General features: G+C 44.3%; 1 protein-coding gene across 2 annotated transcripts in view; it reads left to right on the top strand.

Moving 5' to 3' along the window:
• Positions 1-96: 96 nt before the first annotated feature.
• RELT (RELT TNF receptor) overlaps positions 97-13,281 on the top strand; it is a 98,595-nt gene continuing 85,410 nt past the window's right edge. Inside the window, exon 1 of one of the 2 annotated variants that reach the window (XM_033947415.1) lies at positions 97-119. The gene's annotated coding sequence lies outside the window, so the exon portion shown is untranslated. Of the gene's footprint in view, positions 120-6,648; positions 6,732-13,281 lie in introns of those variants that run through there. The other variant, XM_033947414.1, reaches the window with a different exon arrangement.

Here is a 13,281-nt window from a genome sequence, read left to right as displayed (position 1 = left end):
GAATGTTGGTTGAAGGCTGTCAGGAATTTTGTTGAGCTTTAAACATATGTCATGCACAAGACATTCAGACACGTATCTCGGAAGCCAGCTAGAGTTGTTGAGGGACATCCACTCTTCTGGTAAGTATGCTTAGGCTCACACTCAAATTTTGAAAAGTAGAGATCATAGAAACATAGATCGTTGTCTACACTGTTTGATGTGTGTGTTCATTAACTAAAATCTGGAGTATTTACACATTTTCTCTGAATTTTTCTTTAGCAAAGGAGTCCCATTTTTGTCTTTGTAAATATGGTAACCCTAGATATTTATAACATAACAATTAGCTTATATACCGCAGGACCGTGAAGCTCTGTGGTTTTTACAAAAGATAAAATGTACAATTGAATGAACGAAATTAATTACCCAGATACTTGGCGAACAGGTATGTTTTTAAATGCCCCCTAAATTCTAAGTAAGTACTAGAAGTCACAATCAATCGATCCAAATCCTTACCCCATAAAGCTGCCCGATAGGACAGTAAACGTTGATGATTTTTTTAAAGTTTGCAATCTTTTACAGGCAGGAAGATAAAGTTTGAATGTGAATGTTTCTTGTGTTTATTAGTGGTAGAAGAAAAGAGATCAGTTAAATATTTAGGGGTAAGTCCAAACAAGACTTTGTAGCAAAAGCAATCAAGCTGTTACTATGGAAGCATGAAAAACAAGTGTTTCTGAGATCCTGTTTTTTACTGGCGCCTGCCATTGCTTTAGTGGCCAGGAGGTGGCACTTTATGCAAACAAATTTAGACTCATTTCTGCTAGGATACCAGTACCCAATTCTCAGCCGCTGAGAATGGCATCCTATACAGAATCAAGCCTTAAATGTTCAAGTCTTTAAATATTCTGACACTCCAGTAGCCCCAGAAGTTTCACTTCCCCAGAAAGAATTCATAATACTGACAAGAATCCTTGTTTCGCCAGATCACCTGGCTGCATCGGTGACCTGTCAAATGCGTCGACAGTTCTTCCCTGACATTTGCAAGCTGCCCCCTATGCCTTCCCGTTTACACTCTGAGGAGGGGTTTGGGGAGAACCCCCCCAAACACACTCACGCTCCTGTTGAGGGGGGCATGGGGGATTCCCACTATACTTAAAACTCACGCTCTCCTTCCAAAGCCTTCCCGTTTCCGCTCTGAGGGGTGTGTGGGGGGAAACCCCCTCCACTACAATCACGCTCTCATGCGGGGGGATGCCCACATTGAAGATTGCCGCTAACCCCCCCCCCCCCACAACACTTACAATTAAGCCCCGAAAATCCCGCTCCCTTCGTGCGTGCACTTGTCAGTACGCGCATTTGATGGAGTGGAATTGTCGGGGCGCAATTGTCCTGCGTGCTATTGACAGTGTACCGGCTGCATCAGGGGAAGTCCTTCAAATTCGTGCACTGTGGGCTCTCTACATAGCAAGCCCTAAAAAGAACCCAGAGATCTATTTCCAGGACACCATCGCAGTCAAAACAAAAGTTCCCTGTATCCATAAAGCAGTCAATGAACATTCTCTCAGATATAATTTACCTTTCTCATAGTATTGTAATTGGCTATGGCGATTAAAAGAAGGTCAGTAAAGATAATGCACTACAAGAGAAATCTTCAAAACATGCTCAGTGCAAATCTGGTAACTGACAGCACAATAGTATCATCGATCCATCTAGAAACATGAATCATTCTGTATTTAAATCAGACAATAAACTGATTTCTTTCTGAACTGCAGATTTGAACCTAATAATGGAGTCCTTTTACTAAGGCGCACTAACCGATTTAGCACACATCAATTTAACGTATGCTAAATATTAGTGCATGCTAAGGCGCCCATAGAATATAATATAATCTTTAGCACGCACTAAATCAATTAGCGCATGATAAATCCGTTAGCGCGCCTTAGTAAAAGGACCCCAATATGGGATAATTTTTGGACAAGTGTTACTAGACCAGGGGTAGGCAATTCCGGTCCTCGAGGGCCGGAGCCAGGTCAGGTTTTCAGGATATCCACAATAAATATGCATGAGATGGATTTGCATCTCAAGGAGGCAGTGCATGCAAATCCATCTAATACAGGGATCTCAAAGTCCCTCCTTGAGGGCCGCAATCCAGTCGGGTTTTCAAGGATTTCCCTTATGAATATGCATTGAAAGCAGCGCATGCCAACCCGACTGGATTGCAGCCCTCAAGGAGGGACTTTGAGACCCCTGATCTAATACATATTCATGGTGGATATCCTGAAAACCTGACCTGGCTGTGGCTCTCGAGGACCGGAATTGCCTACCCCTGGTTCTAGGGTTGTCATGGGAGCATAGGCTTTATACCAGGGGTAGGCAACTCTGGTCCTCGAGAGCCATAGCCAGGTCAGGTTTTCAGGATATCCACAATAAATATGCATGAGATAGATTTGCATCTCAAGGAGGCAGTGCATGCAAATCCATCTCATACATATTCACGGTGAATATCCTGAAAACCTGACCTGGCTCCGGCTCTTGAGGTCCGGAATTGCCTACCCCTGTACTAGACCAACCTAATCAGCCAGTTTTCTCCAGTCTCTATACTTTTTAGCTCATAGAGGTTTATGAACTCAGGAACAGAAATATAAAGCAGTTCTGTGCTATGGATAATATCTGCATTACTTAAAGAAAATGAAATAATCACTCAAATAAATTTCAACAAAAGCAGTTTCAATTTTGCTTATGTATCTTGGTAGCCTTTTGTGCTCAGAATCATGAAGACAATAACTGGGACATAAGCCCCGACACTACTGTCTCACCACCCAATCATCGCATCTTAAAGGAGGAGGAAGCCAAAGAATGCCAGTTTAATCAGTAAAAGCATAAAGTGTTCTTTCAGTGAGTCTACACCAGGGATCTCAAAGTCCCTCCTTGAGGGCTGCAATCCAGTTGGGTTTTCAGGATTTCCCCAATGAATATGCATTGAAAGCAGTGCATGCACATAGATCTCATGCAGATTCATTGGGGAAATCCTGAAAACCCGACTGGATTGCGGCCCTCAAGGAGGGACTTTGAGACCCCTGATCTACACCGCTCATAAGTAAAAACTTCTCGCTATTTTGTGGGTTCCCTGAAGCAGATACGAAACGTGTCACGTCGTTACCTGACACCCGCAAGCTACTAGATAAGTCACTCTTTAAGTTTAACGTATACAGATGAACAAGTAGCTTTGCCTTTTTTGGCACTTCAAGTCATTCAATTTAAATATTCATGTTATTTACAAATGGTGCTTTAAGATGCGATGATTGGGTGGTGAGAGCAGTGTCGGGGCTTACGCCCCAGTTATTGTCTTCATGATTCTGAGCACAAAAAGCTACCAAGACACATAAGCAAAATTGAAACTGCTTTTGTTGAAATTGATTTACGAGTGATTATTTCATTTTGTTTAAGTATACCTTTTTATAATCACTCAAGTGGAAACTTCTTGAGTTTATTTGCCCCTATTTGTGTGTATTTGATGGATAATATCTGCAGCTGGTCATGTAACTCTGCAGTTGGAACCGAGTCATATGTTCTGTTAAATGCATTCTGGTGCGATATATGGACAACTATACAACAGATTTTGAACGCTGATGAGCCTATTGCGTTCTCTGCAATCAAATCTTAGGGCTGCTTTTACGAAGGTGCGTTAGGGCCTTAATGCGTGGAATAGCGCACGCTAGCCGCTACCGCCTCCTCTTGAGCAGGTGGTAGTTTTTCGGCTAGCGTGCACTAATCCGGTGCGTGCGCTAATAACGCTAGCGCACCTTTGTAAAAGGAGCCCTTAATCTAGAGCAGTGGTCTCAAACTCGCAGCCCGGGGGGCCACATGCGGCCCGCCAGGTACTATTTTGAGGCCCTCGGTATGTTTATCATAATCACAAAAGTAAAATAAAACAGTTTCTCGATCATATGTCTCTTTAGCTATAAATGACAATATTATTATTAAGACTTAGCCAAAAGGAAAGATTTATAAACTATAAAGAGTTTTACCTCTTGCAAAATTGTCATTTCTTTAATAAGACAAAAACTATTTTTTCTGAGGCCCTCCAAGTACCTACAAATCCAAAATGTGGCCCTGCAAAGGGTTTGAGTTTGAGACCACTGATCTAGAGGGTAACCACAGTATTCTTTTTTTTTTTTTGTAAATCTCTTTTATTGGCAAGCAAACATTACATATAACGTGCCATGATGAATACAGGTAGAAAGCCGTGCAAACATAAAGCTTAAACAAAGCATCAGAGCGTAAATCTGCATCAGCATAATAAACATGTCCACAATGCAAGAAACCTGCAGGGTCCTCATACCACTATTTGACATATTCCCCCCCACCCCACCCCCATCCCCACAGTATTCTTATTCTATTAAGCACACTTCTCTCACTTGCTCTTCAAATGATCGTAGGGCTCCTTTTACCACCGGGTTTCATTTCAAGTTGGTTGCGTTTTCCCACGATCCTTAGGGGGTCCTTTTACTAAGGTGCGCTGGTGCATCTTAGCACCTTCTAAATATTAGCATGCACTAAATACTAACATATGGCAAAGCGTCCATAGGTATAATGGATGCGTTAGCATTTAGCACGTGCTAATATTTAGAAGGTGCTAAGATGCACCAGCGCACCTTAGTAAAAGGACCCCCTAAGGATCGTGGGAAAACGCAACCAACTTGAAATGAAACCCGGTGGCATACTGTAAATGCTTGAGTACCTGAATCAATTCATGTGAAACGTTCTGAGCTCCCCTGGGAGAACGGTAGAGAAAACGGAATAAATAAAAGCATCGGTGGGGGGGGGGAGGGGGGGGAACCAATAGGGCCTGTAAGACATTATGGGTTCCTTTTACTAAGCTGTGGTAGTGTTTTAGGCGCGCGCTAACCCCTGCGCTACGTGGAAAAACTAACGCCCTATCTGTATGGAAACCTTTAGAAATCTATTTAGAATTCAGGCTTTTATTCATTACTTGTCTTTAAGCCCGTTACATTAACGGGAGCTAGAATAGATGTGTCTGTCTGTCTCCTTGGCCGCTTTCTGTCTTTCTTTCTGTCTCTCTGTCTCCTTAGCCGCTGTCCGTCTGTCTTTCTTTCTGTCTGTCTCTCTGCTTGGCTGCTTTCTGTCTGTCTGTCTTTCTTTCTGTCTCTCTCTCCTTAGCCGCTGTCTGTCTGTCTTTTTTTCTTTGTCTCTCTCTCTTTGGCCGCTAGCTGTCTGTCTGTCTTTCTTTCTGTCTCTCTGTCTCCTTAGCCGCTGTCCGTCTGTCTTTCTTTCTGTCTGTCTCTCTGCTTGGCTGCTTTCTGTCTGTCTGTCTTTCTTTCTGTCTCTCTCTCCTTAGCCGCTGTCTGTCTGTCTTTTTTTCTTTGTCTCTCTCTCTTTGGCCGCTAGCTGTCTGTCTGTCTCTCTGGCCCCCTGTCTGTCTGTCTGTCTCTCTGGCCCCCGTCTGTCTGTCTCTGTCTCTCCCCTGGCCCCCTGTCTGTCTGTCTTTCTTTCTGTCTATCTCTCCTTAGCCGCTGTCTGTCTTTTTTTCTTTGTATCTCTCTCTTTGGCCGCTAGCTGTCTGTCTGTCTTTCTGTCTGTCTCTCTGGCCCCCTGTCTGTCTGTCTGTCTCTCTGGCCCCCTGTCTGTCTTTCTGTCTCTGTCTCTCCCCTGGCCCCCTGTCTGTCTGTCTTTCTTTCTCGCACCTTGGTCACTCTGACCCCCTGTCTGTCATTCTTTCTGTCTCTGTCTCTCCCTGGCCCCTTGTCTGTCTGCCTATCTTTCTTTCTGTCTGCCTCTCTGTCTCTCTCCCTGGCCCCCTGCCTATCTCTTTCTGCCCCCCCCCCCCGAGCAAACCAAGATTGCTGCCTGCCCCCCAGCACACCCCTCCCCCAAAGCAACTCTTTTCCCCTCTCCCCCTCCACTTCCCTGTGCAGCAGTAGCAGCTGGATGCCTCGCAGCACCCGCACCCTGTCTGCTTCGTCCAGGCACTCTCCTGCTGTTGCTCTCGCCCCCGCTCAAACTGCCACATGCACTGCAAGCCACCCCACAAATGGAATGCGGCCATGGAAGCACACAGCACGGCGGCAGGGATCACGGCCTCTTAAGTGCGCATGCACGCTTAGTGTTTTATTATAGAGGATTATTCTCTTCTCTCTTTGTTCCATTTCTTATCCTGTTTTCTTTCATATATTGCAATGTCTTTACTGCTATTATTTAATTAGCATGTTTGTTCTATCCTGAATGGTATTTTACTGTTATTATCTAAATTATATTGGCTTTTTCAGCCCTTTTTATTTCTCTTGAAAATTCAATAAATAAAAAAATATTTGAACAAAAAAAAAAAAAAATCAATGAATTCTGTTTACTTTTGGGAATTTTCAAACTATTCCTAGAGGGAATTGAGCATATTTTGTTTTAAAACCCTCCTTCTAAAATAAAGGGCTGCATCACCAGAAAAAAAAAAAACATCGATCCTCCCGGAAGAACCGGATTCAGGGCTGTGAAATAATAATTGTTGTTGTTATCGTCTAAGGATAGCGTTATTACCAGGAGGGGGCGCTTGCGGTGGAAAGACTCGGCCAGGCCCGCAGACCGCCCTTCTGTGACGTCACAAAGGGGGCCGTGAAAGCGGTTGTGACGCGGCCGCAGCGGCTCATTCATAAAGCCGGCCCCGAGGTAGCCCTGAGTGTTACAGCGTCCTCGCGGCTTTATTGTCTGGAGCAGCTGATCGCTGTGCGCGGAAGGTCCTGCAGGTAAGAAGCAGCGGCTCTGATGTGATGGGGCTTGGAGCAGGTTGACTTCTTGCTAGGGACTAAAGTGACCCAGTAGGGCAATTCTTATGTTCCTTCTGTCCGGTAGGTAGGATCGCTTCGCTAGTTCCCCCTTAGACATAGTCGGGTTGGAGGATGGTTTTTTTTTTTTATAGCAGTATTAAGTAACTCGTGATAAAGTCCCTCTAGTTCGCTTATTTTTACCATTGATTCTCGTCCACGTTGCTTAGGATACATTTGAGCTGCCAACTGTAGAAACGTACCTTTTATCCGTCAGTTTTTTGTGGTTTTTTTTTATAATTCTTTATTCATTTTCAAACTTACAATAAGTATGATAATAATTCCAAAGAAATTAACATTAAATGTATAACTTATGAATCATCAATGGTACAAATGAAATGCTGTAGATCTCCCACCCTTCCTAACATATAATCAATACCTTATACAATATATAACAATAAAATACCCCCTTCCCCAATTGAACTTGTAAATTTAAGGGGAAAAAAATAAAAAAATCAAAATCATCATCTAATCAGTACAATATTTTGTTAATGGCTCCCACACATCTTGAAATTTCCTAAAACATCCTCTCTGAATCGCAATAAATCATTCCATTTTATAAATAGGACATAAAGAATTCCACCAAAAATTATAATTTAATCTAGTCCAATTTTTCCAATTATACGTAATTTGTTGAATGGCAATCCGTCAGTTTTTCCTGCATCCCTGGTTTGGTCTCTGTTCCGGGATTCTAGATTTATTAAGTCTGGCTTAGTCCAGTGCCGGCCCCCATTGTCTTTCCAATTTTTGTTTTCTGTTACTCTTCCTCTCTTCCCGAGTTCACGACCGAAGGACAAGGCATTTCTCAATAGACAAAAGACTTCATTTAGAAATGCCTTGTGCGCCCCCCCTCCCCCCCCCCACTCACCCCGTGCTTGAAGGTGGGATGGTGGAGATAGATGTCATTTGACACATTGGTCAGTGGCTCTGCCTAGGGGAGATATTGGAGATTCTCCTTCAGCTCATTAGATTTCAAAATAGCCCAAATTAATAAATATCCCTCCATCCTCTAGGACAGTGGTTCCCAACCCTGTCCTGGAGGACCATAAGGCCAGTCGGGTTTTCAGAATAGCCCTAATGAATATGCATGGAGCAGATTTGCATGCCTGGCACCGCCATTATGTGCAGATCTTTCTCATGCATACTCCTTAGGGCTGTCTTGAAAACCCGACTGGCCTGGTGGTCCTCCAGGATAGGGTTGGGAACCACCGCTCTAGAACTCCTCCTATCCTTAAGGACCCATAAAACAGTGTCCCCTAGGTGAAATAATTAAAATGCATGTTTATTTGCTAAACCGTGGGAAACAATTTTCCTCACCCCTGGTTCTTCATATGTCCTCTAAAATATTTGTGCTAAGTGACACAAGTGACATTTAAAAAAAAAAGACAATAAATGACCTTTCCTTTGGAGCCCCTAATAAGCTGGAACATAAAAAATGCAATAGAATCCCTAATTATGAGCTCCAGCCCTTACGGCAGGGGGTCGTTCTGGGAGTGCGGCAAGATTTCCGAGCTGTGCAACTGAACTCTCCTGTGAGGAGTCGATGTGCGTTCTCCTGATTGCTGTCCCTCACCCTCCTGCCTCGTCCACCTTCATCGAGTAGCGTCAGCTCTTTTAAAATGGAGTCCTGGGAGGGTTGGATCCTTGATCAGAAAGAAGGCTTGAGGTAGGGTTCGGTTGGGGGGAAGTGTGCGTATTCCCTGGTAGGGGGATCCTTACTGTACAAACAGACGTTTAGCAAGAGGTCAGTAAATGTCACTGTGAGGTCCAGCATCCTAGTAAGGAATTGGAAACGGGATGGGATTTGATATACTTCCTCCTACGGTTACACTCCAAGCAGTTTGCATATTATAAACAGGTACTTATTTTGTACCTGGGGCAATGGAGGGATTGAGTGACTTGCCCAGGGTCACAGGGGTTTGAACCCACAACCTCAGGGTGCTGAGGCTGTAGCTTTAACCACTGCGCCACTCTAGAAATCAAAATGTAGTAAAAGTGAGCCAAGTACAGGACAATCAAGCCATTGTGACATCACTGATGAGGCTGGCTCTTATTGGTGGAATGAGGCATGACATCACAATTCCAGCTCTGGTTATCAGAGGCTGAAACTTTAGTCATACTATTTATTTACTCAGTTTTCTCTACTGTTCTCCCAGAGGAGCTCAGAACGGTTTACATGAAATTATTCAGGTACTCAAGCATTTTAATAACACATTTTTCTTTGCTCCCCAAACTTTTATCCACTACGACTCTGTTGTAGCACTAAAACTATTAACCTGATCTCTGACCATGATGAAAATAGTTAGCCTCGGCTGTCCTCTTGTCACGGCCTTCTTTCAGTGGATGTCCTTGCTAGCACAAATTAGTGTTCTAGAAAATGGGGATTTCTGGGAAGTTTGCAGTCTTCCAGTGATTCCTTCTTGGGAATATATGCAGAATTCTGAAGATGGCCTTTTTATCCGCTCAGGGCATTCTGCTAATGTAAACCACGGCATTATAAGCCTGTATTGTCACCCCCACCCCCTCCAAGCTTTGTGTCACTGGCTTAATATTATCAACTCCCAAGTGAAGAGAACTTGACACTGTGAAGGGCATTGTACTGCTTGGGTTTGTTGGCCCGGTGGCTGTGATGGATTCATCAGATGAGGCAGCAGAGCTGCTCTGGGTCCTTGTTACGGATGCAGATATAGCTGGGTTGCAGAACGCTGGCTTTCAGGGTGACCTGGCTGTGCAAACAGAGCTGCTTCTTGGAACCAAATACTGTATATAGGAATGCCCTCCATCTGAGGCATATATCTGTTGGATATTAAGCAGCCCTCCAGAACCACAAGTGTGTTTATTCGTGGATGAAAGATCATGTGAGAATGCCCTACAGTTAGAGGACGTTGTGTTTGTCTTTTCACCAAGGCATTGTGCCCCTAGTAAAGATTATAATCCTTCTATTGTTAGACCAGTGACGGCACAAGGGTCCAGGCTGTGACATGCAGATGGTAGTTAAAGCGACTGCCTCTCACACGAATAGTGCAATTTAACCCGTCCTCGTGCCTTGTTTTTCATTGCTGGAGGTGCTTCCACGCTGCACAGATGAAGCAACTTTCTACGTGGTAATAAATGCAACGTAATTCTGGGCAGCCTGTTTCTCTTTGGCAGCTCCAGCCCTGTGCCGTACCAAGGGCTGCGAGTGTGGCTGTGCACTAGTGCAGAGGGGCACAACAAAGTCCACCGTCTCATCTCGCTGGCAGTGGGGGAGGGGGTGGCGGTGGCCAGGTCGCCCAGGGCACAGCCATGGCAAGCTGCGGTTCTACTCGAGCTACACCCTTGGGTTGCGGTGGTGTGGTTTTCTTTTGTATAAGTCGGCGTAGGAGGTGGTCTAGAAGAATGGCTTAGCGACGCAACCTTTTGGATATTTTCAAGGGCAAGCTGACTGGCACGGCTTCTGAGCCAGCAACCTCTCCGACATGAAGCCCCGTGAACGGGATTGGGCGATGCCATTTTTGCGCTGTGTCACTTGAAGTAGTACAGTATACTTATGCTGCCTGGTTTGAAGGATGCTGTGTATCGCCTTTTCACTGTTGCTACGGTTACTCGCTCCATGCTGCTACAGACTGAACCTGTCTGGGTTTTGGGCACAACTGTGCATGCCGGATCTTTCATGCCCGGTCTCCGAGACCGGCATGCAATGACGAAAAACCAGGACCAGTCACCGGCCATTCGACACCATTATTGGCAGCACACTGATCACCAATGTTTAACAATTAACGCTGGGCTATTTTGAAGTCTGTCGAGGGTTTAACCGTACGACCGATTTTAGAATTCTGAAGTGGATCTGGTATTTGGAGTATCCTATGTTGAAGGGAGTTTCTGGAAACGTAAACATGAACTAAGGCCCTCCTTTTACAAAGGTACATTAAGCGTTTTAGCGTCCCTAGGATAACTTGCATGTGTCGGTGTTTAGCGCGTGCTAATATTTACCGTGCACTAAAAAGCATAGCGCATCTTAGTGAAAGAGGGGGTAAGTTCTCCGTTGATGTTACAAGACCAGTTGTTAGACCTAGTGCTTGTGTTCACTCGGCTTCCAGGCTCTGGGACAAAGCTTCCTCTCTCTGACCCTGTCCAAGGTGATGTTCTGAGGCCAGCCTTAAGACTGCGCACTGTCCTTGAATCTTGATCTCTACCCATTTTTCCGTTGACGGAGCCCGAGTGTGGGAATTCTGATGTCCACAGTCGGTGTGGCGAGGCCTGGCCTGTTGAAGCTAAGCTTTCTCGTTCCTGCTCTCCATGCTCCACACTACAAAAGGTTTCAACTTTTCAAGGACTTCTGTTGGACACTGTCACGTGTTTTTCTTATCATTGCAGCTGAATCTGAAATTGCATTATACCATTTAAAAAAATAATCATTTTTATAACTTTAATTTGGGCAGATATTGCTTTGGTTGTACTCTTGCAACATGATAGAAGCGACCAAAACAATCGGAGCCCACAAAGTGAGAACATAGCCGTGAAAAACAAGGAAGTGCAACTTACAAACAAGCCAGTCTCCTCCCCTTTTTGATCCATTGATGGAGCTTGCTTTGGCAATGCATTGTATGATCTCATAATCGATGCTGGCAGAATTAAATACACTATGGAAAACAAAGGCTCAATATGGGCCTTAGAAGCTGACTGGTACATAATCCTCCTTTATTTATCTTAACCTTAGATCATTTATCCCTCACCACCACCATTTTATGAAGCCATGTGGTGGTATTAGCTCCGATGTTCATAGGAATTCCTATCAGTGTTGGAACTAATACAGCTGCAGCCAGCGATTTAAAAATAAAAATAAAAAAAATAAATAAATAAATAAAAAAAGCCTAACGCAGCTTCATAAGAAGGGGGATTGGTTCCTTATCCATATCCAAATTCTATATGTTTAAAAATTAATATAATAGATTAGATTGATCACTTAAAACTGCAAGTCTGTGCTTCCTGATGTTGGCTGCTTCTCTTCCTAGAAATATAGAAAATGATGGCAGATAAAGGCCAAATGGCCCATCCAGTCTACCCATCTGCAACATCCACTATCTCCTCTCCCTATTGGCTAAGGCTAGTTACACCTGCATTGTGATGTCATAGTGCTTTATGGTTATAGAAACAGAAACATGATGGCAGATAAGGGCCAAATTGCCCATCCAATCTGCCCATCCGCAGCATCCACTATCTCCTCCTCTCCCTATTGGCTAAGGCTCTTAACGTTTGCATCTCCTCTTCCTATAGGCTAAGGCTCTTTACACCTGCATTGTGAGGTCATAGAGTTTTATGGTTATAGAAACATTGTAACATGATGGCAGATAAAGGCCAAATGGCCCATCCGCAGCATCCACTATCTCCTCCTCTCCCTATTGGCTAAGGCTCTTTACACCTGCATTGTGAGGTCATAGAGTTTTATGGTTATAGAAACATTGTAACATGATGGCAGATAAAGGCCAAATGGCCCATCCAGTCTTCCCATCTGCAACATCCACTATCTCCTCCTCTCCCTATTGGCTAAGGCTCTTAACATTTGCATCTTCTCTCCCTATTGGATATCCACAGTGAATATGCATAAAGGAAATTTGCATATAATGGAGGCAGTGTATGCAAATCAAGTTTCTGCATATTATTGTGGATATCCTGAAAACCTGACTGGCCAGGGGGGTACTCCAGGACCGAGTTGAGAAACACAGCTCTAATCGATGCAGTTCTGGCGTTTTTCTCTTTTACCCTATATATCTAACTTTATATCAGTCAAGATGGGGATGGCCCAGGTGATCATAACTTCTCTAAAGTTATGATCTCCATGCTTTTCCAGTATGCTGTTGTAACGCTTTTGCATGCCTTCTTCATTGGAAATTCTGTCCTGGGAGGCTTCGCCTGGGTGTTGGGTGGGATGGTACGTCTGGGAGGCTGCAGGACTAAGCTTCCTCGGAGCACATGGCTGGGCCCATGGACCCCCGTGCAGCAAGAGCCTAGGAAATCAGCCGTTAACAGTATTTTCAGGGTGATGATCCTGTATGCATACACTGTCTTGGATCTGCTCTTCAGTCCAGCTGTGCTTAAAGATAAGGGGAAGGAACACCCATATGACATCTGCAGCTAGCAATCGTTCCTGGACTCCTTTCATGTCAGATGTTTGCAATCGTACTGAGAACTTGGGCTGTTCAGTAGCAAGGTCAATGTTTGTGACACAATGGCCAGCATCGAGCTCTGCAGAGAAAGCTGTCTTCATATATGTGGCAGGGTTCCCTATGCTATAAAGCAGAATTAGATTTATCGAATTCATAATGGCATTTCTCCTCTTCCCTCCCCTCCCCCCATAGGAGATTGAGTGGTTAGAGCTATAGCTTCAGCATCCTGAGGTTGTGGGTTCAAATCCCACGCTGCGCCTTGTGACCCTGGATAAATCACTTAATCCCTCCATTGCCCCAGGTACATTAGTTTTTTTTTAAAAAAT

The sequence above is a fragment of the Geotrypetes seraphini genome, chromosome 6 (genome assembly GCF_902459505.1).
Source record: "Geotrypetes seraphini chromosome 6, aGeoSer1.1, whole genome shotgun sequence".
Lineage (NCBI taxonomy): Eukaryota > Metazoa > Chordata > Amphibia > Gymnophiona > Dermophiidae > Geotrypetes > Geotrypetes seraphini.
The sequence above is the reverse complement of the archived record's forward strand: the minus strand, read 5'-3'. Positions and strand labels throughout refer to the sequence as shown.